Raw genomic sequence first — 25,164 nt, 5'->3', positions numbered from 1 at the left:
GCTTTCTTATTTCTTAAGTCATTATCTGTTTGATCCAGGACCAAGGGTTTTGCAATGCACATTAAACCACAAGAGGAAATCTTGAGCAGTTTGTTAATATCAGCAGCAATCCAGATGGAATTACCATCATCTCCCGCACTCGGTTGAGGGCACATGATGTAATACCAGGCACGGATTTAGCTTAATGCAGCGCACCTTCCGATAAGCTACTGCAAGGGGGAAAAATGCGTGACATCAAAGAAAGCAATTTAAAGAGGACAGATCCATCTAAAAGCCTGCAATACGATGGGGAAACGGGGATAAAATGAGGAAAGGGGAGGCGGAGTGCGGAAGGTAAAAGGGTGGAAAATAAAGGGGGTAGTTAAAAGAACCCCAAAACGCCCTCGCTCCGCGGTCGGCGGTACCTCGCACCGCACAAGCGCCCGCTCCCGCACACCTGCCCCCTCTCCCAGGGCCGCCCCGCGGGCATGCGCGGCCCCGCCGCCCCACTCCTCCCTCCGCCGGCGGGGCGTGAGGTCGTGGGCGGAGTCTCCCCGCCCGGCCCCGCCCCGCCCGGCCCCGCCCCGCCTGCCCGCCCGGCCCGCTGGGGAGCGGCGCGGGACGCGGTGCCGGCGGCCGGGCAGGGCCGGGCAGGGCAGGGCACGGCGCGCGTCCCCGGCGCGGGGCGGCGGCCGGGGCTGGCGCGGGAGGTGGCGGCTGCGCCCTGGCCGCGGCGGCAGAGGCGGCGGCGGCGGGGCACGGAGCCCGGCGCGGGGCTCTCGCAGCCTCCACCGGCGGCCGGAGGTAGGTGCCGCGGGGCGGGGCGCGGGGCGAGCCGCGGCGGTCCGCGGCCGGGCGGCGGGTGACAGGTTGGCCGGGGCGGCGGCCGGGCTCCCGCGGCCCTTTCGCCGCGCGTTGCGGCGGCCCCGGTGCCGCGGGCGGCGGCCCCGCTCCGGCCCGTGACCATTGTCTCCGGCGGCGCCGGGCGGGCGCTGCGGGCCGGGCGCCGCCGGGGCTCGGGGCGGTGCGGTGCGGTGCGGGGCCGACGTTCGCGGCTTTGTGCGCTGCCGCGGGGCGGCCCGGTGGCGGTGACAGCGCGACTCCGCGGGGCAGCGCCCGCCGTGCGGGGCGTCGCGCTGTCAGCGGGCGCGGGGCGGAGGGCCGCCCGTGGGCAGAGCGGGGTTGCCCGGCTTGGCAGCGGACCGCCGCCTGCGTTCGGTCCCGAGCCCCGCTCCGAGCCGTGCGGTGCCGCCCCGCGCCTCGGGGGCTGCTGCTGCTCCTGGGGATTTTTTGGCCGGTGTTCGCAGAGGGTGCTCTTCTCGTTGGAAATCTGTTTTTAAACAGCGCTCGCGATGCGGGGCTTAAAACATACGCGTTGTCTGTCGGGGATGCGTTGTTAGCGAGCGGAGGGTGAGCGGTTATCCTGAATTCTTCAGGGATTTTCCATTTAAACTCAGCGAGGCAAATCTCAGTGTTTTTTTTTCCTAGCAACCTAGCGCGTCGTTTATGGCTCGCGAAGTGACTGAACGTGTGAGGTGAAGGTTCCCCCACAAATACGCCGCTGATTGGAGTGTTTCGGGCACGGCGTTAGCGTGGGATGGAAAATCAGCGCGCTTCCATTTCTCCCCAGTGCGTGTAGGGGAATTAAGAGAAGCTTCCCCTGGCTGGAAACGGCTGCGGGTTGCCGCGGTTAATGGGGACCCGGCTGCCCCGCACCGCTGTGCTCCGCACCGCTGCTGTGAGGGCTGCACTCTGCGGTGAGCCCCTGCAAGACGCTGGGATCTCTTTCAGCCTGCGATAGGAAGCCCGATCTGAAGAGGGGATAAACGCCGGCATTAACTCGAGAGGGATATCGAGTGCCCGCCCGTAAGCAGCGGCGAGAGCTGTCTGGGGCAGCCGGGTGCTTGCAGCACATGGATGGCACTGTGGGTGTGATAAAGGTGCAGGTAGCTCCAAGTATGCCACCGCTCGGTGCAGCTGGCATCTGCTGCCAGCTGGCCGAGCAGAGCCTGCAGCAGCATGTGTTACAGGGAAGAGATGCACTCGCGTGTAACAAAGGCGCTTGGCTGATCTCCTGTTTGAGGAACTAATTCTTCAAAAAATCTGCCTTCTGGCACTGTGGCACCCTCAGTTCCTCGGGTGCCTTCACACCCCTCCTCTTTCCCTGTGGTTGCCCGCACCAGGCTGGGCACTGTGCAGACGCAGCAACCCGTCGATGCTTCATCCCTCTCTAATCCCATCCTGTCCCACTAATCGCCTCGCCAAAGCTTTGACACGAGGTGGTAAGGACCAGGCGTAGCGTTCCAACCATGTGTTAGGTTTGGAGCATCCCTGGCACACGTGATTAGGAAATAAAAACTGTGGCTTGAGGGTAGATCCCGACAGTGAGAGGGAGAAGCGGCCAGAAAATGGCACCTGGGGCGTTGCTGCACAGCCAGCTGTGTGCGGGGAGCAGCGAGCGGAGGTGGGAGGGCGCAGCTCCCTTGGCGTAGCAGCGGGGTTCTTATTTTAGCGTGGAAGACGGCCAAAGATAAGGAGCGGTTGTCATCCGGCTGCTGGGAGGACTTGTGGAACAACAACAACAAAAAGCTTTGTGGAGGTGGAAATGTTTTCATGTGGGTACTAACAAAAAAAAAAAAAAGGAAGCAGATAACGTTGGGAGTGATGGACTTGCCACATGAAGCTGGTGGTACAAGGTTCCTCCCGTAAAAACTAGAATGATCCTAATTAAGCCCAGATCCCGTTAAGTGATGCGTGGCTTTATTCATTTCAGATGTTTCTAGGTCCTAGAGATGGGGCCAAATGTGAAGAGTTTGATGTGGCAGAGAGTTTAACCCCAATTATTTTGACATAAATCACGTGATTGTTACAGTAGCCAAGTACATGTGATGGGTGCCCCCGAGCTGCTGAGTAAAAAATGTATATGTATTTTTAAGAGTTTCCATGAAAAACCTGTGAAGACCATTAGAGACAGCGCCTGCAGTTCTGCTTGTGGGACACACGGCTGAAATGGGGGTTTCCCAGAGCTGGCAGCTGTGGAGGGAGCAGATAAGTTGTCTCCTTGCAAAGCTGGGGTGGGAAAATGATCTGGGGAAGTGTTGGCTTTTCTAGTTGGGGTGGAAGGAGCAGGCTGAGGATGCAGGGTATTGGCTGTGAATGGCTTCGTTTGGAGGTCAGGCTGCCCTGGGTCATGTTTGCAGAAGTGGCATCTGCGGAGATATTTTTGGTAGCCTTTCATATACTGTCTTTTGAAAGAAGGTGGTTTCCTTTTTCATTTTGTTTTGTTTTGCTCAAGCCTTTCTGAACTATCTCAGAAGACACCACATTTCAAAGAGGAGATAACTAGCTTTGTGAGAAGTTCTAGACTTTGAACTATCACCGCCCTTCTTCCGTTCCCCCCTGGAATTTCCTTTCCTGTTTTTTCCAGTGTTGTCCATCTTTCCCGGGCACTGAACAGCCCAGTAATTTAGCCATTCTGTGTACGAGCCACTTTGTCAAGTGATGTAGCATTGTTGGCCAGTTCTGGCTTCCTCCCATCTTCCAGCAGATCTGCCCACACGTACAGCAGCCACATAACAAAGCCGTAATACAGGTAAGAAGCAGGTTGACCTCTCCACCCTAGTGAGTTTCGGTGGGGTTGTTGGATATCTGAAGCTGTAGTTCCCCATCCAGTTAGTGCAGGCTGGGTTTGAACAGCAGTTTGTCCTCCAACACCTTTGTTTGCTTCAACCTTTCAATTATGTTTCTGTTTTTATTGTGACGTGGAAACAAAGAGGCCGCAGAAATACGGTGGCTACCAGGAGGGCCAGGAGAACAATGACTCTCACGTGCTCTGGCAGACGATGCATTTTTGGTGGCAAAGCCAGGTTATCTGGAGGAGTGCAGGTCTTGCATTCCAGTGAAAAATAATTCATTAACAGCCAGAGAATAATCGCTTTGCTCCAAAAAGGCACTCCAGTTGCATTGCACCAACTGTTCTTTTTCAGCCTCTGAATCCTTAATGACAGTAGTAGCTAATTTCTTTTTCTGTGTTTTTCTAACTGCAGTGTTCTATTTTCTCCGAGTTTATTGAGAAAATAATAGAAGTCATTACATAGCTACTTGTCACCTTTCAGAGAAGAAAACTTCTCTCTGGTTGAATGGCCAAGTTAGTTATTTGGTGACCGATTGGAACAATAGCAAATTTTTGTAGCTCATCAGTTATTCATCTGTGCTTGGTGAATAAACTAATTAGTTAGAGGAGTGTCACTTAACTTACGGTCCATGAGTATCAGAAAATGATGAATAAAATACTCTCAGACAGTATTAGCAATTGTACATGTGCGTTCTGTTGCACTCCAGCAAAAAAAAATACAGAGTTAAGAAGTGACAAAGTGAGTAATATGTATTCATTCTATATTTTTTTATGTTTTATTATCTTTGAAAACTTATGTGACTGTACTGCATGAAATTGTCCTCGGTTTAAAAAAATAGGTGGTTCTTTTGGTTGAAGGAAAGATATCGAGGAGCGCTGAATTGAATGATGTAAAAGGGCAATGAGAATAGAAATGTGGAAAACTAAATAAAGTGTAGAATATTTTTGTGTTTATGATGCACGTCTTTCTGGTGGTTGGTGATGGATGGCTTGCTATAGAGCTGGACTCACACGAGGCCATTGCAAAGCAAACAGGAAGGGCAACGCGTTGTTTTTTAGTTGGGATTTTCCTAGCCAAGCAGCCAGGCATCGCCACCAGAATAGCATCCCTCTCCTCCAGCCTTGGTGATGGATGGGCTGGAGGCGGGAAGGTGGCTCGGTCAGGCGGTGAGGTGGGGCGGAGGCCTGCAACCCTGTGGTGCCTTGCTGAGAGCGCCCAGAGTCAATTAGAATGGACGTACAAATAGCTGTCACTGTGCTTCTTAAAAAATAAAATCTTATCTACTTCCCTGGGGGGGAAAAAAAAGAGAACTGTCGTGCTTTGTTTGGAAGAATCTGGTGTGCGGTACTGTATTGTGCGGTACGCTCTTTGGAGTCCTGGAAGAAAGTTAAAGCAGGGGCTGAACCCAGAAGCCTGGCCTTTGGGGATAGTTATCTGCAAGCTCCGCTGGGAAGTGGTTGGATCACAGCACTCAGCCTGAAAGAACAATGGGTCTGTAGCCCTGGAGAGTCTCCTGGTGGACAGCAAAGGCTGCTTGCTACCTAGGGCAGAGCATGTGTTATATAGGTACATGTGCCCAGGCCCGTGCATACTAATGTAAGCCTGTCCTAGAAGAAGGAATGCAGAGAAGAGCCCTGCTGTTGTAGTCATGAGGTGCAGTTAGTTCATCCCTGGGGTCAGATGGAATTGTCTTTCTGTTTTGGGCATGGGAGGACCTCTGCATGGTGAGGGTGGATTCACAAGGCCTCCGTGATGGAAGGAACTGAGTTCTGTGTCACAGCTCTTCTGTGTTGGGCATGCAGGATACCTCAAGGGATGTTGTGCTCTGATGGGATTTGTGGTGTCAACCTCGGTATCTCACATCCCATCCAGCCATTATATTAAGCAACAGTTCAGCTTAACGAAGACTGCTTGGCTGAGCTCTGGTTGTGCTGGAGTTAAAGGGATGTTGGTAGGTGGAAGAAAGCAGTGGTAAGGAGTTACATCCCTGCTTGCTGAGGGAATGCACTACCCTCTCTGGTTTGGATTTGCTAAGTCCTTAAGTGATTTATTTAGCTAGTCAGTTATTTTTAAGATGCTCAGGTAGCAGCCATGGGCCATCCATCATCCCTTTAGTGTTTTGTCGTGATACCATCACTTGTGTTTTAGGATAGGTTCTAGCTGTCATGGTAACATCCTGTCTTCCAGAGAGAATCATGACACTGATGGGGCTCGCCCAAGTGCTGCTAGATGCCACAGAAAAGAAAGTGAAAGCAGAGCATTGTGGTTGGCCACAGTCCTCACATTTGCAGCATGCAGTTGCAAAGCTGGCTATGGCCTGGAGGGACTTAACACAGCCTCTCAGCCCCTATCGACAAGGCAGCTGACCCCGAAATTGGTAAATTGGAAGATGAGGGGAATGCTGATCATGGGGCTCTGGACAGCATGGCCAAGATGTCCATTTGTGATCAGCATTCCCCTCATGTCGCTGGAGAGGCTTGTCAACACTCCTGCTTCCTGTTTGCTTTCTGGTGGGGCTGAAGAGCTCTTTGCTTTGAAGCACACAGGCCCAAATACTTCAGGGCTCGGTGCTTCTGAAACTGCTTTTCTTGAGGAGAGGTGCCACTGAACTTCCAAGGAGTTTAAAAAGGAAGGGGGTGTTTCTGTTAGAGTTTCCTGTTTTGAACTTTTTAGTTACAGAAGGATTGTCTTTTTGTATTTTGTATTTGTAGATGTAGTGCACTTACGTGGATTATTTTCATAGTTATCGTATTTTTATGTGTTTTGATTTGTGCAAATAAATCTTCGTGTTCTATTTGAGGCTGCTGCTTTAAGGAAGTCTAAGTAAGGTTTCCTGTCAGGAATGGTTTAGATGTGGTTGAATCTTGCCCTGGGGCAGGAGAATGGCTCAGACAACTTATCAAGGTCCTCTTCATGACCTTTCCTATGATTCTAGGCAGTTACCAGACAAAATAAATTTGTAGAAAGTTGTTCTGGTTATGCTGATAGGATTTTGCTGAAGCATTTAACATGGGTACTTGTTTGAAAAGGAAATAATAGTTAATTGCAGTATGGTTACTGCTGCTGAATTTGACAAACATCTCTTAAAATTATGGAGGAAAACAACTGATGTTACATTTTCAGGCTAACATTATGATATGGCTGTGATTAATTTTTCCAGGAGCTGTGTGGTTTTTATATCTGCTTAAGTGTATTAACATTTTAAAAGGTCAAAGGTAAGCTTTAAAATGGATGCCAAATTAAGATGGATGGGAGGAAAATGACATTTAGTTCTTGTTACTGCATATTGTTTGAATTTGACCAAAGGCAAAAACAAAACAAAGAATCACCCTCCCCCCAGACAGGCACAGATGCACATCTACACTCTGTCCACCTGACATCCCAGCATACCTGCTCCAGGAAAACCTTAGTGATGCAGGCAGATCCTCACCCTAACGAAAAATTAGTGGTCTTTGCTTCCAGATGGTCTAAGTACTCTGCAAAGCCTCTCTTTTAACTAATGTGAGTGAACTCTCTAAATAAATCTAGCTAAAATATTTATATTAGGAAAATATGGCTCATGTGAACCATAACCACGCTACCATTTCCTGCCCTTGCTGTGTTTGAGATGACGGCTTCACCAGGGAGAAGGGACTGTGCTCTCATCTGCCTCCACACAGCCCCTAGCAGATGAAGTCCTTCTGAAATAAAAGAAAAAAAACAGGTTACAGTGGGAATGGGTCCTCCACTTTGGTGGGAACAGGGCATAATTGGAGCTGCTGTATGGAAGGAACCAATTCCCCACAACTCTGATTTTGGAGAAAGCAGTATAGCTTGCCAGGAGGACCAAATATGATTTATGCCCATCGTTTCCACTCTTGCCCTGAAATTAGGTTTAGGACCTAGGCTACGATGCACCATGGCTTGGGAATTTTGGCCACTCCATTATTTGAGGGACCCAGCGTCTGTTTTAAATTGTCTCCCTGCTAATAAGAAGTCATCCTAAGCATCCCTTTTGGGGTGCTGAAAATGTTTGTTTGAGGTTGAGACAAAAAAGAGGGGAAAAATGTGAATTGTTCAAGCTCTTGGTTCTGCTGTGAAAATGTATTTTTCATTTCCAGCTGAACTGATTCCTTCAAGGCCTTGCTGCCTTCCGAGTGGAACAAACAACACGCTTATTTTTTTTGTTGTTTTACCAAGAAAAAAGAAAAAAAAATAGTCCTTCAGTTGCTCAACCTAAACATTTCTTTGTGTTTTATGCTTTTTTTTTTTTTTTTTTTTTTTTTTCAGCCTGGCCACTGTAGCAAACAATTTCATTATTTGCATAGCTCTAATTGCAGTGATTAAACAAACACAGCAAAGGCTGACCCTTCGCAGAGCCTCATCACAACCCCGCAGCCAACTTCGTCTGTGTTTTTTTCCGCAGGGAGGGAGGGAGAGAGGGTGGAGTGGCTTTGTGCTAGGCTGAAAAGAAATTACCAACATTTATTTATTTATTTATTTTCCCTCCATACTGTTAACGCTGCAAGAATAATTTCACCCATCCTCTTGCTGGCAGATTCAGCAGTATCACTGTGGTGTGAACCTGATACAGCTGAAGAACAATCAGGTTTCGAATAGCTTGCTCATGTGTTACTTCCAGGCTGCAGCCTCCAGTGCCTTCATTAGAATAATGCGTAGGATTGATACTCTGCTAGCAATACTGAAACTAACGCTAAGGGCTCGGAAGCAAACATTTACACTTTCATTTCCCATTGTGCAGATGGCAGGTACGCTAATACGGGGTTAAGCAAAATCTTATCTGGCTGCAGTTCCATCAAATTGGAGCAAACAATTTTTTTGGACATTTTTTAATGACGTTTATTTATAGCAGGTAGAGCACAGGCGGCTGCTATTTCTCAGAGTGCTGGAAGAATGTTCTCCAGATGGTGCTTACTGTTTATGCTTTTATTGAGTTCACTTGAACACAGCAGCACTCTACACAAAACACGGAAAATTGGAAAATAAAAACAATTATGTTTTTACAAAGTGCCATGTTATTTGCTGAAATGTCTTATTTGACTGATGAGAGATGCTTCAGGGAGGCACAGGGGATCATGCCTCTTGCACAGGGCTTGCTGGAGTGGGTGCAGGCATCTTCCCAGCTTGAGGGGAGCTGCCGCTCTCCCCCAGATGATGGGTTCTACACTGCTGCTGGTGGTACCTTCGTACGTGTGCCTCCCCTTTCTCTGGGGCTATGGGTGAATTTAGGAAGGAGGTGATGATAGCATTGCTGTGATTGAGTTTTCCCAGCCTGTGGTGGGAGAGAGGTGAGGCAAAGCCATCCCTGAGCCCTCCTTGTGCCACCATTCCCCTTGGCTTCCAATCTCCATGAAAAATAAAGTATTGAGGTCTTCTGCCGGTCCAAGGTGAAAGCAATGGGCTGACGCCCAAAAGGAGCAATGTGATCCATGGCATCAAGTTGTAGATCCCCACACCATCCAATGGTGGGTGTGCTCTTGCTGTTGTATTTTCTCAGCCCTGAAAGACTGGAAGTTTTAAATAAGAGAATGTGGAATTTGGAGAATATTTTCTTATTAGTAATACTTGGAACAATTTTTGAAAATTGTTTTTTTTTCTCCATTTCTTCTTAAGAAAGCAAACAGACCGATCATCAAAGTAGATTTCAACAAGAGGGGAAAAAAAGCCTTTCAGTAAATATTTCTGTCTTCTGTTAGCAAATAGAACAAAAAACCAACAACAGTCCACAGCACTTCAGGACAATTATTTGACCAGCAAAAACCCTCTCCAGTTTAAACTTTCAAATTGGATGCAATTATTATTTCTTTGTGAATGCAAGCCTTCAGTTTCCTTTGAAATCCAGTTTCAAGCCAGCAGTATGTTCAGTGAAATTGAATTTCAAGAAATAAACACATCATGTGCCATTCAACCCGTTTTTGGGATTTCTTAGCTAAATGGTGGTGCGGTGCTGCACAGCGCTTCGATTTCTCTCCTCTTGCGACCCAAGAGACAGCCCTTTTCCAACCTGAATTCTTGCTACATCAGCTACATGCTGTTTATCTTCAGCTGCTCCCTTGGCAGTTATTATTTCTTAATGTGTTAATTGTAGTTCCTGGACCCCAGTGTGTGAGCGTGTGTAATGCTCGCTGTAATGACGCCGATGCATTCTGTAGTTCCTGGAATTGCAGAGAGAAAATGTTGTATTTGTCCCAGGCACGGGGCAGCCAGTAAGGGAAACCAATTACAAGAATTCAAATAGCATAAAAAGAACAAAGTGGGTAATTGGGAGGAGTATGCAGTGATGCTTGGATTTGATTTTTTTTTTTTTTTTAATTCAATTATGGTTCCAACTAGTGGTCCTGCTTTGTGTGATATATATATTTTTTTAATTAAAACTTGAATTATGCCCATTGCTTTTCACCTTTTAACAATATTTCACTGTGAATTCGTTCCTAATAGTGAGTAGTCAGGGGTAAGGAATGGCTTTGCTGAGCGATGGGGACTGTTAATTATTAAAAAGAAACCTATGGATTTAAAACAAATTAGAACTCATTAAGACGAGGTCTGTTTCCATACAGAGCGGCTGACATGGAGAAGCACATCTGTGAGCCTGGAAAATGGCACTTTTTAGCCAATGCATCCTTCACAGAGGTGCACCTGTGCTGCAGGGGTCCAGTCACTGTTGGGGCTCCTGTCAGAGATCCTGGCTTGGATTGGTTTTTGCTGTCCAAATCTGGCTGTGACTCAAGCTGTTTTTTCTTATGGGCTTTCTGGGGAACTTTGTAGAAAATCTTGGGGTTGAACTGATTGTTGGACACCATATACGTAACTATGTACAGTTGCAGCCTACTTTCCTGAAATTTTTTTGTGTCCAGCAAAAGGTGATGTATGATAAGCATTTGAGAATTTAGTCTAATGTTTCCATATGGGCTTTGCACCCCAGGATTTGCTGTCAGGCTGAGACATCCCTCACATTGTCAGCAGCGTCACTGGGAGCGACACACTTGCATGGGGAGAAGCAGCACCACCATTCTGCTGGCTAGGAATCAGCAATAACATTTTGACATCTGTGCAACAGTTTAAAATGAATTATTCAGCACACAGATCATGCTTTTGGAGCAGCCAGCGCATCTCTGCCCATTTACTGCTGTCAGTCCGTGATGGAGATGCCACTGGTGCCAGTGGGAGCGGAGCACATGGGCTGGGGGTAGGTTTTGGCCTGTAGCCTGGAACAGCATTTGACAGCATCCCTACAGAAAATGAAGGGAATAATCTGTGTCACTATTGACAAAGACCTAAGATCATGTTGGTGTGCTGTTCTCTTGGAGTATTTTAAATACATGCTGAAATAAAGGCCTTAAACAATCAGTGGTTTGGACTGTTCAAGTTAACCTCCAGAAAGTGAAGGATGAGATCGGTGCGTTGCTGTGAATCCCCAGATCCACTGAGCATCCTATGCGCTCTGGGAGCACACCCAGGCACTGCCCTGCGGCAGCTCAGGGCAAGCCCCAGTTTCTGCCAGGCCAGGTCTGGCGTGAAGGAGTCACTGATTCCTATCAGCAGAGCAAATGTGTGAGAGCTGCAGTGAAAGCAGTGTCTGATTGGGAAAAACATGGTGAACATGCACTGTGGGGAAACTGCAGATGGGGGAGCTGAGAGGAAGGACAGAGTAGCTGAACAGGTCTGTTTGAGACAGGCTTCTGGGAGCAGAGGTGGGCATTTAGCTTCCTAATTCAGCACAGTCCTCCGAATTACAGTTGCGTACATGTTGTGGGTCTGGCATCTGTTATTTTACAAGATGCCTGTTCCCTGTAGCTGCATTTTAAATATAAATGCAGAACACAGGATGGTAAAGTTCAGTGCAATAGGTTATTGGCATTTCCTTGCCTTCCTTTAAGTACTGTGTGTAGCTGTCTGCTGATGATTTATTTAGTGGACAAAAATTTGGGAGCGCATGAATAGCAGCACTGCACTGTGCAGCAGAGTCAATGGCCTGGCATTGTCTTTGTTCATGTTTGGATGATGGAGCGCACAGGCTGCCCAGAGGTTGTGCAGTCTCCTCCTTGGAGATCTCCAAGAGCCACCTGGCCATGAGGCCTGCACCCTGCTCTGGGTGTGCTGCTGGGGCGGGGGCTGGGCCTGATGGATGCTGAGCTGCCTGCCAGCATCAGCCATCCTGTGATCTTGCGATTCTTCAGCTGGTCAACTGAAAGCCCAACCTTCCCCATTTTCTGTCTGTACATGTGTAGCAAATAACATCCTACCATGTAAGTAACCCAGTACTGCACTTGGAAAGGAAAGACACATTATCCAAGTAACTATAAAACAAATGGCTAGCATGCATTAAATTTCTCATGCAGGAAAGCAGATCTATAGAGAAAGGACACTTAAGCACATAATGAAAGTTAAGGAGATCCTTATGTTCTATTGAAGTCAGTAGCATTTAAGCATGTACTGAAACCTTTCCTGAAATAGGGACATGTACAGTGATAGCAACACAATAGCTGTAAGGCTGATGCTGAAGGGCCCTGAACCTCTGAGTGTATTTGTAGCCTTACTATCAGCATCCTGAAGAGCTCTGCCAAGAGAAGAGAAATTATGATGAATACCTCACATCTCATGATGCCGAGGTGCAGCTCTTTTGCAGGAGGTGTGCTATGCTCGCCTGCTGCTTGGCACTAGCACTTCTGTGGCTGCCATTTCCAGCAGTGTGAACTGGTGCCTGGTTCTGTACCGTCATGCAGCCAGCACCAGCTGCATGTGGGTATGTGCATGTCATGCTTCTGTAATGTCCGTGCTGGCTTTCTGTATGTCTGCCATCACTGAGCACCTGTACCTCCTGCCATCTTTGATCTACTCGCCATCACTGTGCTTCTTGGAGGCAGAGGAGTGTTCTTGCCCTTTGGCAGGGAGATAGAAGAGGCACAGGGAGATTTTAAAAGTTTTTGTCACATTCATGTGGAGGCACAATGGGGGACGTTCTTCCAGGCCCTGTATCTGTGGGCACTGGGCTCTGTGTCGGTTGCTCAACCTCACGGGATAAGCTTGTGGCAGGGGACTTGAGTGTGCAAAGACCATGGAGGGAACCTGCCTTGCTGGTGTGTGCGTGAGCTGGTGAGAAACCAGGGACATGCAGAAGACCAAAAAGAAAGGGAAAGAGGGTAAACATCCGTATGTATGTATGGGGGTGAAGAACGCTAGGTGCTTTTACTGCCACTTGATTGGAAGGATGTGTGCAGCTTGTGAGTATCCATTAATTAGTGGTGCAGTTGTTCTGTGCTGGTGTCAGTAAAACCTTAATGGTACGTGGTACAGGGCTGTGATTTCTTCCTTCTTCCACATGCCCTTGTGAAGATGCCTGTCTGTCAGTGCAGTGCCTTGTGAACAAGGTATGCCACTGTGCCTGATTATGTAGCAAGAGGACTGTAAAATCCTTCGGCAGTTACCTCCAGTGTTATTTTTCCTTATAAAGGATCTTTGATAAGCAGTACTTTCTTGCACACACAAAGTCTTTGACGTTTTTCTTTCTTTTGCTGAAACATGCTAATTCTTAAAATGGCTCCTGCGCAGGCATTGCCGGCTGCACTTAGTGCCTGCAGTGCGATGGGTTAGCAGCAACAACAGCAAAGGCTCTCCTTCATTTCCTTTATATGCACATCGTGCAGCTTTTCAAACAGTGCATCAAACAACACCGACTGGAAATTTCCAGACCCATTTCCTGTCTGGTGCATGCTCATAAAGCAGGATTGTCTGTACGGTGCGTAGCTGCAGTACTGCAGAAAGTCAATAAAGAGCTGACCATCTCACCTCTATCAAAAGCAGTTGAGAAGCCCTGCCTCATCTGCCTTATTAAAACCACACTTGACTCCTGCAGAGAGACATAGCTGGAAACCTCGAAGAGAAAGAATAAAAAGGAGGCAGAGCTTGCAGTGAGTATTCTCCTTCTGGGTCTTGCAGTAAGGTTAAAGAGTATTTATTTTAAAATGAACCGAAAAAAAAGCAGATTCGGTCTTTGTGTAAGTGTGGGCATTTTGCTTGAACCTCCGACTCTCCCATATTCAGTATGACACAGAGATTAGATGATTCGTTATTGCAGCAATGAGTAGATTGAAATTGCTCCCTGATGGATTTGTATTTTAAATGTAAGGATGTGGATGCATATAGATGTGCATGTGTGTATGGACTTTATCTTAGCAAGAAAAGGCATGTTGTAGAAATAGATACAAGAGGTAGGATTTGTGCTGCAGAATGTATTTCAGCATACGCTTGAAAGTCTGCTTATTTTTTTATTTCTTATTTAAGAGTAATCGATTGAATGTTTGCCAGGCTTTCAGTAGGAGCCACCAGGAGTCCCTACCCCCACCTTCCCAGGGCCTGATAGCTTTTTCTCACCTTAAAATGGAAAAAGAAAGAACTTTAACAGAAAGATCATTGCTTTAGCTTAATACAGTAAGATTTCAGAGATTGAATTTTCTGATAGTAATGAAATGAACCATGAGTTGTACCATGAATTTGATTGCAGTTAATTAGATTGTTGAGATGCTCAACAAACCTGGCCCGTTATCTTTAGCCTCACATACTTTGGGTTTGTATGAAGTAGTATTCTTTTTATATAAATATAAATGTATGTATAATATGAAAACCTATCTGGCAGCTCAGTTGTTTGGAACAATTACTGTCTGTGAGTAGTTACTAACAATAGCGTTGTTGGAAATGCTAATGTGCTGCTGACCATTAATCCCACTGTGTTTATTGCTTTGGTGGCACAGGTTTGGTTTGCCTTTTCACAAGGAAGAATACAGCTGAACATTTCAGCAAGGAGACATACACAAGCTCTGTCGTGCAGCTTTTTCCAGCTCTCATTGATCTTAATGAGACTAGTCATATGAATAGGAGCGACTCGTGTCAGAAAGGATTTTTTGGCTGAAACTCACAATTTCTATTTATTTGATGTGCCTCCGCAGGCTTCAGAGTGAAGAGCTCCTGTTGTTGCTTTTGGCAGTGGGGAATAGCTGCAGAATGGGGTGTCCCACAAGATGGTCTCATTGTCTTGCCTTTGCTCTTTATGCAGTCTACTCTTGTTCAGCAATTAATAAGATGGAGTATTTGGTGATGGGAGAAAACTACTGGCATGAAGCTACAGCTAACCAGGAATAGCACTGAAGAGCTGATCTGTTGGGGGAAAAACAGAAGGAGGACTCTGCCACTGGGGAGATTGGCTCTCCAAGGCAGTGGACATGGCCCCAAGTTCAAGGAGAGTCTGGAGAAAGCTCTCAGTCAGAGAGTTTGATTTTGGGTAGGCCTGCATGGAGCCAGGGGTTGGATTCCGTGATCTTTATAGGTCTCTTTCAACTCAGGATGTTTGATGAATTTGTATGATTTCACATGCAGCCTTGCAGTTTGTGGGAGGGAGAGCACCCATCAGAGGTAGGAGGTGTAGGTACGGTGGGCCCAGCATTCCCCTGAAGCTGCCAGGGGTTGTCTCCTTGCTTGGCTGCTCCTGCTGTGCCAAGTGGGCACCCAGTAATGGAACTGGGCAGGCTCTGCCCATCACCTGGGGAGCTGCATGAGCCCTCATTGTGAAGGGTGCTGCATCTCCCCCATTGTCACCGCCTTGGAATAAGTCAGAGGCATCATGTGTGATGTTTCTCAGGCAATGCTATCTAGAAAGGAAACAATTTTACACATCAGCAGTTTTTTATGATTAATAATATTATCCTGCCTTAATTGAAAAATGGGTTGGGGCCCTTAAGAAAAAATTAAGCTGCAGGAATTAGAATCTAACCTCTTTATGATGAATGTGTATTTTTACGCGCCACATATTGCTGTCAGTGCTTTTAGAAATAATAGCGTGGTATATTGTAATAAAGAATTGTCCCGTGTTGTTTGTAGTTGCGTGGCACCATTCTGTCTGCCTGACTTGACTTTAAGAGCTCGGGTAGAATCCATGGGAGGGTGCTGAAATCCTTTTAGAGGGAATTTATGTACAAACAGCAGAGCGATGTGTAGTCTCCAGGCTTCGCTATCAGTTGTTATTGCTGAAAGATATTCACAGGGAGCTAATGCCAGACATAGCATTAGCTATCTTCAGCCTCGGTGCCTTTGTGGAAAGTTGGTAATAAAATGAGAGAGGGCTCCCGTCGGCATGATTCTTAAACATCAGTGAATCATCTTATGCAGCGAGGCAGTTGCTGCTGGGGTGAGTGTGTGCAGGGGTCTTTGTGAACCACGTTCTCTACCTAAAGAGGTAGAGGGGGAGGGAGCAAACCTGCTGCTGTCTAACCCAGCATGGAGCCACAGCCGCCTTCCCTATGGAGAACCACAGCTTCAGCAGCAGCTGAGGAGAGAAGCTCTGAAAGCAGGTAAATATGGGAGATGTGAGCGTAGCACCTTGAAATACAGACACCATATTCCCCCCACCTAGAGCTTTCAGATACTCCCGTCAGCTGAAATACTGCTAACCCAAACATTCGAACATGATGAGTCAAATCTCCCTGGAAACCAAGCAGAGAAGAACCCGCATGTGTGGAGTCGCTGGTGCTGGTGTTTGTCTCCGACGGACAGCATAGAAGCTCTCCTCCTCCACCTCCTCCTTCCTCAGGGACACAGCAGAGCGGTAAGGAGGAAAGGCCAGGCTGGCAGCGAAGCAGGGGATCGTCGGCTGTGGGATGCTCACCCAAGGGCTCCGCCAGGATGAAAGGTCTGTGTGGCTACCCCTGTGCTTTGTGTTTGGGCCAACATTGCTATTAAAACAGATCCCGGGGAAGTGTGTGTTAAGGTGCTTCCTTCCACCCCTCTGTCCTTTTCCCCCCTCCCACCCTCATCCTTTTCGTCCCTGGAGGAAACGCTTGTCTCTGCCAAGATCCTGCCTCGCAAAAGTAAACAATGTGAAATTACAATAAAATGTTGTGATTTGCTGGGCTGATGCTCGGGAGCTGCACAATTACAAAAAGGGTCTTCTATAGATAGCCCTGTGAGAAATAAACAATCTTCCATCTTGAGTGGGCTTCAGATCCGAGCACAAGGGCAGGGCGGATGAAGAGCGAGGGATTTCTTCCCCGAACCGCAGAGTCCTTAGGAAGTTTATATTGCAGCAGCTGTCGGCAGCTCTGACATGTTGGTGGTTGGCCATCACACAGTACCACTGATATTTGGAGCTCTGCACGTGTGTGTGCTGTTGTTGCTTGATGTTTTAAGACTGGGTCGTGCACTGAAATGCCCGAGAACAAATAATATGAGCTGCAACTTGTTTCCTCTGGGGTTCTTCCAAATAATTCAAACTACGGCAACCCTAAATGGAGGTGTAATCCCCGGGAGATGAGCTGCCTTGGATATTTGCCAGTTTAGCAGGCTGGATAATCTGCGCTGTCATCAAGATTTGAGGATTAGCTTTAGTGAAGCTAGTTAGCTTTGACATTTCATTAGGGAAGTTTTTAGTAGTTTTTCATCCTCGGTCTTCGTGCTGTAAAATATAGATGATGCGGTTTTGTTACCCTTATACCTTTTAATATTCGTGCAAGTTGATGCCGGAACAGCAGACATCTCTTATCCGCTGAGAATTTTTTAAATCATTGCTTGTTTAGGAAAGACTAACTGAATCAAAGGCTGATTTTGTAAAGGATCTGCTTCCCCCAGTGCTAACCAATAAATTTTCATCTGGGTAATTTAAGTTACCGAACTGTTATCTCCCAAAGAAGGGATAAAAGCAGACACTACTTATCCTATAATCTGAAAATATTTTGAAAAGTGAACTGGAATATCAATAAAATGGCTTATCATCAAGGTCTCACAAGAGCTGTAGAGGACATTTATTTAAAAATCAAAATGCTAAATTTAGAGGAATGGACTGTGCTCGTGAGAAGGGAGCGTGTACAAGTGACAGCACTGTAAATTGTCTCGAGGGTTCAAGGGACTGGGGAAGGACACCGTGTCCTGAAGTCACTTGTTCCCAGCAGAGATGTCTCTGCTGATAAGAGCTGGTTGTTGTTTGTGATGACAGTGATCGAGGAGGACAAGGTAGAGGCTCACCCATAAGCTCCTGCAGCTTTTTTCAGAACAGGGCTGTCGCCTGCTTTATTTATCACAGCATGAAGCGCTCCAAGTTTTTTGCCTGCTGCAGAGCACGGGTTTGCATCCTTGGAACTGCATTTGCAATTGCCGTAATGCTCTTCCAAGCTTTTCTGCATGACTGTGCCCGTGGGGACCAGTGGTACTTCTGGGGAAGGCCAAGAGGGGTTCATTGAGGCCAGCAGGGACACCCGGCTCCAACTTGCAGCAGGGGCCTGGCAGATGAAGGAAGGGGAGGTCCTTGCCCCCCGTTGGCCATCTTGCCTCCTTGTTTCTGCCTTGTTCTTCTTCATGCCAATAACATTCTGTCCTTCACTGTTCACAATTATTGAAGCAGTTCTGGCGGCAGCATTTGTTATCTGACCTACAAATGCTGCAGAAACGCCGTTCTTCAACTTTGCAACTTAATCATTGCCAAAGGAATCCTTCCCAACCTTGTAGATGAGTGAGGTCTGGGCCCCAGGTTGAGCAGACTGGCTGTGTTGATTGGCTCCTTTCCCACCAAAATCCATGAAAAAACTTTAATCCAAGGATACTCAGCAGCTGTGTGGCAAGGCTGACCAGGTCAGTCATACAGGATCCTACTACCACTATCTGGGCACTCATGGTGCTGGGAATGGAGCAACTGTAGTGTCCATGCCAGGCCATGCTGTGGGCTCTCTGGTTCCTGAGGGCTGGTACAGGCCAGCATTCCTTGCTTTCCTGCCTGCTTCTTGTCCCGCTGTCAGTAGCAGTGTATGGCACTGACCCCTGAAGTCTGCAATGTGCTGATTTGTACTTCTGTTGCAGAGCCTATGAAGTGAAGCTGTGAGTGGAAAGCGGAGTTAGTTGAACAATTATTTACTTCGCTTTACTTAAAAAAATAAAGAATAAGTAATAAAAATAGAGTTAAGGTTGGGCTGAATTTTTCTAGGGCTTCAGCATTTCTCCATCGTCTATGTCATGGAAACCCGAAGTGGAATAACGAGTGGTTGAACTGAACCTCTGATGAATATTTCTGCGAGCACTTATTTTAGCGAGTGAGGAGGTGCCATTAGCAGAAATGCATCCAGCATAAGGAGCTAAGCATCTTATAAATGCAAAGGTCTTGATCTGGGTTAAAGCAGTGTCTCCTACAAGCTGTGTTCCTGTGGTCCAAAAGGTGTGGAGAAAGGGGACGTGTGTGTTTGTCCGCATATGTTGTGTTCCTATTGAAGGTGAATATCAATTTTGATTATCCGAATATTGATATAGCAGTTTAGAAATAGTTTGCCCAGAGGAGTTGTTTGCACTGTTATATTTACCTGCCCAATGAAATCAGACAGCCTTTCAGTCCATGAATCACAGTACAGTGTTTGCCATTCGGATTTCTATGGTTGCACCAAGCATGCAACAGTATCCAAAGAATTTTATTGAATCAAAGTAATAAAACTGAAAAACAGTATTGACTTTTCTTTGGCTTTTTCAGCTTCTTGCTAATTTTGGCCTTGGAATATATTTCAATGCTTTTTGGATCCATTTTATTTAGTTACTTTATCTCTCAGATTGTAGGCTTTCTGTTAAATCACCGTAACTGTTTGTTGTAAAGCTTACTGGTGCTTATTGGCCTCAGTGCAACATACATTTTCTAATGATTTTTGCTCTTTTGCTGATTTTGAGAATTTGAAGCGCAAAGTGGGTTTATGCAGGCCACATGAATTTTTGGCTTCAAGGCAACGATAAGAATTTTAGTGGCTTCGTAAATGACACCATGCATTTAAAGTTGGTTTTCAGTCATCTCAAGATAGTTTATTGTGCAAGAGAGGTTCCAGAGCAACATTCTTTCCTTCCAGAAGAGAAGGTGCCAAGGGGATTGGTATGTGGAAGTGACTGCAGACAGAAAGGTTTACTTCAGGAGCCTTAAATATCGTTCTCAATGTATTTTCACTCAGCACAGCCTCCTGTTGTTTCAGAGGGCAGCAGTTCTGTAAATCACACTGTGGAAGTGCCCTGGTACTCCTTACAGACACTTGCTCCCACTGGCCGGCCACTGCCTTCGGGCTGCTCAGGCCTTCACACCAGCCCTTGGGAAGCCTGTGGAGGGCTGCAGAAGAGAGCATGGCTCTGCCCAAGGAAGCCTGCTTGCATGACCTGGCTTTCTGTGGTGCAACCAAGGCGCCATGATTCTTCTCCAACTTTCAAAGTTAGAGAAATGCATCGCTTCCTCAGTTGCGGTTGGAGATATTTTTCATCCATCTTTGGCAGCTGTTTTAGAAAGACAGTAGACATCCCTCACTGAGTCTTGTTTTCACAAGCTAAGGGGTTGCAAACATTGTTTCTCATTCTGTTCCCTAACATGCACAGTTCTACCCTCTCTCAGTTTCAGTTGCTCTCTACAGCACCATTCATCTTCTGCCTAGCATTAACAGCACTAGGCTTTTTCCTCAGCTCCCCTCTTCATCTTCCCTACCACCATCATGCATTTTTTCCTGTCTTTTTCCTGCCTGGATCTCTCTGTGCACTGCGCATTTCACTTTTTGCAGCAGGCACCATACATTCCCAGAGCTGGGGCTGGTGGTCTCCCTTTCAGTGTCAGATCTCCATACTCTACCACTTTCTTCCATTTCAGCTACTCTGGGGGATAAATCATGAGTGTCAATGGAGTGGACCTTCTTGTGAGGATGTGCAAAGTATGAGATGAGTGGTGATGTTCTGCCAAAAGGATTTTGGTGACTGCTATCAAGTGGTCCTTTGATCTGGAGACAACCCAGAAGTCCTCACAGTTCTGCAGTACAGATGTCAGGAATGCTGCTTCTACCCCTTCCCTCTCCTTCTGCCCCTTCCCTCACTTTCCTGGATTGTGCTCCTGACCTCCGTGGGCTTGGTGGTCCTGTCTGCCAGGCAGCTCCTGAGGCCCTTCTTGTAGGGCTGAACGTGTTTTTCCCTCAGGATCCTGCAGCAGAATTCTGAGGTTCTGGAAGAGAAAATAGTCATATCTGACTGGTACAGGTACAGGTGATTTCAGGTCATCTGAATAATGATGCGCCAACCTGATGTCATAAATGTGCTGAACAACAGTTGCGTGCAGACAGTTGTGCTGTGGTCAACATGCTGGTCATCTCTGGTTTTAAAATAGCTTTTCTTTCTTCTTTATTTTAGTCCCCAGATTTATTCTGCAATGGGAACTGTGCCTATCGCATGTTTAAAGCAGATTTCTTCACTATGTGTATGGAGGAAGGTAAAGGAAGTGATAAATCTCTAAAGCCAGTATGATAAAACAAATCCCCTCTAGCGAAGGGCCAGATACGGCATCTTCTCCTATCTCAGTGTCTCAGTCTGCAGCTGCCCTCACTGACGGGAAGATGGCTGCTGCTGCATCACAACAGAGGGTGCAGGAGGAAGGCCAGGGAGCAGCTGCATCACCAAGTCCAGCACAGGGCTGAGGTGCTCTCTGTCAGCAACTGAGAGATATGGGGTACCAGAGGAAAAAAAACACCACTGTGGTTGAAAAGAAAATAAAGAATAGGATTGGGACATTGAGAATTTATGGCTTCTTTTCCCCCCAGTAATCTGAAGAAGGTCCGTTGCCCTCCCAGTTTTTGACACGGGAAATGCTTTGTAGTTAGTTATTTCCTGCACTCCTTCTTAGCATCAAATCAATAACAGGATCAAATTCCTGACTCTACGCTGTTCCCTTTCTTCCCTGTGCTGCTGTGGGAAGCTGAGGAGCAGCAGGCTGCAGGTCCCAGTGGTGCGGCTTCTGCTATCTTATGTGTCTGTGGCACCAATGCCCTGTGAAATGTAGGGCAGGTGTAGAGCTTTCCTGGAAGCCATGGGGCCACCTCTGGGTAGGCATCGAAGGGCTCCAGCAGAGGCCAGAGAATGCAGAGCAGACACTTTCTGCTTGCTGCCATCCCCCTGCCACTGCAGACCTCCGGCAAGTCTTTGAGGTGCACTCATCTTCTGAGTCACATCCGTGTCACCTGGCAAGCAGCGTGATGTTGGGGGATGTCATCTCACATCACATGGATATTTTGAGGCTTTCTTCTCAGTGACCTTTCAGCCTCCTACCTCATTTCCTGCGTGAATGGTTGCTTGTCTTTTCTGAAACATCTTAGTTTCTTCTGATGATAAGCATGAAAGAAAAGCTAGGTCAGCTAGAAATGTACAAACACTGTGTGCTTCTTCTGCTTTCAGAACATCCCTTGATTGCTCTTGTATCCTTGTGCAAGGGCCGGAGAGCAGTGCTACCAAAACAGATTTCCTTCTCCACCACCTTCCGTCATGACCACTGCTTGTCAAAGAAGTACAGCTCCTCTAGGCAGATGGGCACACATGCAGCTGTGCTCCTGGTAGGTCAACTGCTAGCACCAGCACTCACATTCTTCACTCATTAGTGAATTTAAATGATATCATCGGAGGAAATTTCCTCCTAATGCTGCAGTGCTCTCTGCTTTCTTTTCTTTACCTGAAACAGCCAGTTAAACAAAAAAAAAAACTCTTGACAGCCAAAAAAAAAAAATCAACGCAAAACTCCAAGACTCACTTTAATTGCATTGTGAGGAGATCTGCTCGCCTCTTGAGTCAAAAGACTTTTATTTGATTATGTTCAGATTTTTACTCACCAAACACTGTAAATCTTTTGGTTTTAATTAAAGATTTTTTTTTTCTTTTGCATTAGACTGATGCTAAACTGGATTCACTAAATCTTCTTATGCTGTAAGTAGCAGTGACCCAGATAAACACATTTAAAAATTCAACTGCTGAAACTACAATATGTTGCCTTTGTAAGACACAGTGAGAGGAAGCCTAAGATAGTTCTATAAATTTGCAAGGGTAACATGTAGCTTCATATCATTAAAAGCAGATTCATAGACTAATTTAATTCTTTTAAATTAGATGCACAAATCTGCGTGAAAAGAGTGTTACTTGGTTTGGCATCCGATGCTTGAAAGTTAGAAGGAGGCCTGTGAAAAAATTACTTTTCCCTTCTGCGTCCGTTCTTTTGCAGTGTAACAACAGAGGCTTTGAGGAAAATGGAGGATAGTTGTTTATTTATGGATGTGGCTGCAAAGAGTCTGCAGTGCTTTACTTCTGAGTGCCAGAGCTTGTGGTGACAGTAGTGTTTCAGTGGAAGGGCTGGGGTCCAGTCAGGCCCACTGCCTGCCTATAGGCATGACCTGGATCAAGACGGGGACATCAAGACTTCTCCATGGACTGGATTGAGATGTGGACATCAAGACTTGTCAGTGGACTGGATCAAGATGTGGACATCAAGACTTCTTCATGGTCTGAACCAAGGCATGGATGTTGCCAAAGTACTTTGTTGGCCTAGATTTGAGTAAACCTATTCCATGGCCCAAAAAACTGTTGGTTAGCAGTGCCTGATGGGATGCTACCCATGGTTGCAGATGTGCATTTTGCATGCTTTCTACCAGAGCAGGTGATAGGGACAGCATCAGAATGGCTGCTGGTGGCATGGCATGCCAGTTGGCCACACAGACCCCGCCGGTCCCCACGTGCTGGCAGGGAGGCCTGCTGGGCATCTCTCGCACCCTATAATTTACCCGAACATGGATGTTACCACTTCTTCAGTTTTTGTGAATTTTCAGACAGCAGCGTCAGCTGTGTTTACACAAGGAAGAAATATATACTATTGGGGACAATCAGATAATAAACAGCCTTTAATTAGCGCAAAAGACGCAATGGGACCTAATCCCTCAGTGCCTGTTTAGACAGCCAGACCCAAACAGCTGGGTCTGGTGCCCCATTACCGTTCCTCTGGGGGAACCAGGGAACACTCCATTTTGTCACTGCCATCCCAATACCTACAGCTGGTTGCTGGTGTGGGGCTTGTCCTAGACCCAGGGAGATGCCACAGGCCATGTCTTGCTGAGCTGGAGCATGGACATTGTTATGTGTTTGTGGTTTGCTTGGTTTCCCCAAAGGAAGAGCCCATGAGGGTGAGTTCCTACAAGATCAAGAAGATAGGCATTAAAAAAAACTCCAACATTTGCTCCAGTGCGGTTGCAGGTTTTTTTTTTTTTTTTTTTTTTAAGATGTTTGTTTTGTTCATCATTATATTTTATTTCCTCTTCTTTGTAGTTAAATGAATGACACTGCAGAGCCAGCTTTCATCCTTTAGTGTATGTATGTACAGCGATTCATTTCTAGCTGAAAATGTGACAACATGAGAGTGAGGCTCTTCCCACTGGTGTTTTCGTGCAGGGATTTGCCCGTTCTCCCACCTCCCTGGGAGAGCTGAGCCGTCAGTGCACAGCCACACATATCCCTGCAGGTCTCTGAGGCTGGGCAGCACAGCCGGACGCCAGACCTCCCCTCCAGGTTTGCTGGAGTGGCCCGGTGACGTGCCCCAGGGGACTTACAGTCAATGATGATGGATTGCGCTGGTCCGTTAATGCAGCAGTCTCATCTGGGAAAGATGTAATTGCCGTTCCGTGTCCCGCCGCTTCCGTAAGTTTTTCAGCACACGTAGTAGTGCACGTCGCAATGGAGATGGCTGGTGACGAATGTTGCAGTAAATATGTCAGGGGCTCTGCATCCCATGGCAGCTCGCTTCTATTCTGGTACCAGGCAGCCATCGTTAAGATGGGGGAAGTGATAATCACAAAATTTGCTGTACTGCGTTCATCATGATGTATGCGCTCTTCTAAGGTTTGATGGAAAAGCATGGGCAGTGCTGATCTTGTTTCCTCCTGCAAAACACGTCTGCAAAATAGGTTTGTGTTGACTGGTTCCTTGGGAGCAGGAAAGGGTTGGTGCAGCCGATGGGATGGAAACTGGTGTGTAAACGGATGTGAAATGGAGATCTAAAAAAATGCTGCATTTTTTTCTCAGATCACAGGAACCCTGTGCTTTTCTGGCTCTTTTAAACAAAATGCCTGCAGCTGCTTACACATTTTGCAAGGATGAAAATAAGGGGCTATTTTTGCTTGGAAGCTTTTCCATCCACACAGCTTTGGATAGGGTGGTGTTTGAAACCTGGTGTGGGCGTGCTGTCTGCGTGAGGATTAGTGCCATCAAGTGGCTGACGAAATGTGGGGTTTGGTATACTGATGTGATGACGTGTCAGAGAGGGAGAGTCAGTCCAGTAAATCTGAAGCTACGAGTAAGAAAATTGATCTTGAACTGGCGAGCTGAAGGAGTATATGGATATTTGAGTTGGTGGGGAGGAATGCAATGTTAAATAAGCATCTTTTGCTCTCCAGACAGCTAAAGAGTCTGTCCTTCTTACAGTCCTCCTTTAGATACTGAAAGGCCGCTATCAGGTCTCACCGAAGTCGCCTCTTCTCCAGGTTGAACAGCCCCAGCTCCCTCAGCCTGTCCTCACTGGGGAGGTGTTCCATCCAGCTCTCTCCAGCTCCAGGTCTCGTCATTGGGACTGCATTCATTGGGAACTTTCTGGTGCTCTCTTTCTGGCGTGCAGGGCCTGGAGGCTGTACCCTTTCCTGTCCAGCACATTTGTGCTGCTGGTAAGCCTATCAAAGCTGCACCTGGGAGCTGCCATTTTGGCCTACCCATTTTG

The 25,164-nt window shown here is 47.0% G+C and overlaps 1 protein-coding gene across 2 annotated transcripts in view; it reads left to right on the top strand.

Moving 5' to 3' along the window:
* The first annotated feature begins 671 nt into the window (after positions 1-671).
* The window catches only part of RAI2 (retinoic acid induced 2), a 32,124-nt gene continuing 7,631 nt past the window's right edge, over positions 672-25,164 (top strand). Inside the window, exon 1 of one of the 2 annotated variants that reach the window (XM_031596045.2) lies at positions 672-783. The gene's annotated coding sequence lies outside the window, so the exon portion shown is untranslated. Of the gene's footprint in view, positions 784-15,355; positions 16,294-25,164 lie in introns of those variants that run through there. The other variant, XM_031596046.2, reaches the window with a different exon arrangement.

Source organism: Phasianus colchicus, chromosome 1 (assembly GCF_987193195.1).
Source record: "Phasianus colchicus chromosome 1, bPhaCol1.hap1.1, whole genome shotgun sequence".
NCBI classification, from domain to species: Eukaryota; Metazoa; Chordata; class Aves; order Galliformes; family Phasianidae; genus Phasianus; species Phasianus colchicus.
The sequence above is the reverse complement of the archived record's forward strand: the minus strand, read 5'-3'. Positions and strand labels throughout refer to the sequence as shown.